The sequence below is a fragment of the Engystomops pustulosus genome, chromosome 9, assembly GCF_040894005.1.
Source record: "Engystomops pustulosus chromosome 9, aEngPut4.maternal, whole genome shotgun sequence".
Lineage (NCBI taxonomy): Eukaryota > Metazoa > Chordata > Amphibia > Anura > Leptodactylidae > Engystomops > Engystomops pustulosus.
Window position 1 is genome coordinate 100587665 of NC_092419.1, and position 2951 is coordinate 100590615.

Here is a 2951-nt window from a genome sequence, read left to right on the forward strand (position 1 = left end):
CAGGATGAAATACTCTCGAAATTGATCAAATGACTTCACAATATTTGCTATTTTAACTCCTTTAAAGGGAACCTATCACCGCTGTTTGAAAAAATTACGTTGCGGGCAGGTTCCCATAGAGCAACCTTTCTTCATCTAATAAAATCTCTCCTCCTAAAAGGAAAAAATTAACATTGATTCACTGCCTGGTATCCAGGCTGAATTATTGCATAAATGCCTACGGCTGTCATGATGCAGCTGACAGCCAGATGACGTAGGGAAAGTAGATGTAAGCAAGACTCAGACTCGCACATATGTATACGCCCATCTTGACTCGCTAGGCTCTCTGCCTGGATACCAGTCAGAGAATCAATGTAAATTTTTTCCTTTTCGGAGCAGAGATTTTGTTAGATGAAGAAAGGTTGCCCTTCTACTATAAGGGCTCTATGGGAATCTGCCCATAACTTAATTTTTTCAAACAGCGATGACGGGTTTCCTTTAACTCAGTGTTCGTCAGTGTAAAATTCCCGACTGTGAGTGGGGGATCTCTAAGCAGACACTTCATGATTACTCTGTGAGATGTTGTGTGCTGACAATGTGCTTAGTTTATCAGGGATATGGTTTATCTACACTTTTATTTAGCATCTGAACATTCTACTAGTATCTAACACATAGAAAAAGAGTCATGATATCTGACATCTGATAGCTGGCACTCTTAGCTCTGCTCCCTCACCTAATTCATAAAACACATCCCTGGATCACCTAGGAAAGAAACTTATAATTAGCAGCAAGAAGCTGACATGCCCACCCTCTCCCATACTCCCAGCATAAATGGGAGGTGGGGGGCATGCTTTTGTTCCTGCGCCCTGTGCTGCTAATTATACGTTTTTTTTTTTTCTACGTGATCCTGACATGTCAAGCTTAGCGAAGACAGACGAGCTCCGAAATCAAGATGATGTGGAGATCAGGTGAGTATCCTTATCCGTTTTTTTCCCTTTTTTTTTTTTTTTTTTTTTTTTTTAGTGGTGGATTTCCCTTAATACCGCTATCCACTGTGTCTCCCCCTCCTGTAAATGGTACAATCTTTAATATTATCTGTGTGTAATAGTAGGGCTGATGGAAAAATGTTGGGATAGAGGGAGTTGAATTATTTTGATGTCATGCAATGAGTGATGTGAACTTGTGGGAAGCTCTGAATCATTGATGAAGTTTTGTGGGTAAACTCTCAAACATCTCTGTATTCAGCGAACTGCCTGGATCATAGCCCAGGGCTACATTCTCAAATCTGCAGGATGGTAATGGGAGAAGTCACAAAAAACCTAAGTGATGCATTGGAAGCTAGAGTCTTGTGATTGAATCTTGATCCAGGGATTGTTTCCAATTTTTGTAATTGCAGTTATGAATATTGATTCGCCTATTGTGGTCCAGTTGGCATCATCTTTGTTTTTTGTTGCTTTGGTAAAGAGTGTAGGATTTAAGGTTGAAGTTTATTGATCACCATCTATAGTGAACTTAATCTACTGCGACAAAAAGGTTGATTTGCAACAGAACCCATGTAGGTGTAATATGTGCATATGTCGTTTTACATTTTGTTTTTTTAATTGTAAGACTTTTTTTGTAACAAGTTCATGCCAACTTTAGATATATGCAGAGGTCGCACTAACATTTTTTGGGGAGTATTTTTAGCCGAGGAGGAGTATGAAATTTTCAGTAATACAAATATTTAACTCGTAGCCATATATAATGTTAATAGACACTCAGAGGTCGCATTAACGCCTCACCACGCATCATAGACGCGTGATGAGGCGCCATTACCCCCCAAAATAATTGCCATGCGTAAAGGCAATTGGCAATTATTCCCTGTAGCGCGCAGGCTGAGCAGTTCAGCGCGCGCTGCAAATGAGTTAAATGTCAGTAGCGCGATCACAGCGCGCGCTGGACCGCTCAGCGGGACACGTGACTAAGGGCGGGCCGGAGTGAGAGCACCCGCCCCAGGGGAGACATGTGAGCAGTGGCGTACCGTCCGCGGTCGCCATTGAGACCGGGCCCATCAGAAGGGGGGGGGGGGCTGTCACTAACGGCGCTCTTTCCCCAGCTCTCCCCTGACCCCCTCCCCCCCTCCCCCCTCCCCCCTCCCCCCCTCCCCCCTCCCCCCTCCCCCCCTCCCCCCTCCCCCCTCGTCCGCTGCTCGGCTCCTCCGCTCCCCTCGACTCCTCTGCTCCTCCGCTCCACTCTGCTTTTCTGCTCCTCCGCTCCACTCTGCTTTTCTGCTCCTCCGCTCCACTCTGCTTTTCTGCTCCTCCGCTCCACTCTGCTCTTCTGCTTCTCTGCTCCACTCTGCTTTTCTGCTTCACTCTGCTTTTCTGCTTCTCTGCTCCACTCTGCTTTTCTGCTTCTCTGCTCCACTCTGCGTCTCTGCTCCGCTCGGCTTTTCTGCTTCTCTGCTCCGCTCGGCTTTTCTGCTTCTCTGCTCCGCTCGGCTTTTCTGCTTCTCTGCTCCGCTCGGCTTTTCTGCTTCTCTGCTCCGCTCGGCTTTTCTGCTTCTCTGCTCCGCTCGGCTTTTCTGCTTCTCTGCTCCGCTCGGCTTTTCTGCTTCTCTGCTCCGCTCGGCTTTTCTGCATCTCTGCTCCGCTCGGCTTTTCTGCATCTCTGCTCCGCTCGGCTTTTCTGCTTCTCTGCTCCGCTCGGCTTTTCTGCTTCTCTGCTCCGCTCGGCTTTTCTGCTTCTCTGCTCCGCTCGGCTTTTCTGCTTCTCTGCGCCGCTCGGCTTTTCTGCTTCTCTGCTCCGCTCGGCTTTTCTGCTTCTCTGCTCCGCTCGGCTTTTCTGCTTCTCTGCTCCGCTCGGCTTTTCTGCTTCTCTGCTCCGCTCGGCTTTTCTGCTTCTCTGCTCCGCTCGGCTTTTCTGCTTCTCTGCTCCGCTCGGCTTTTCTGCTTCTCTGCTCCGCTCGGCTTTTCTGCATCTCTGCTCCGCTC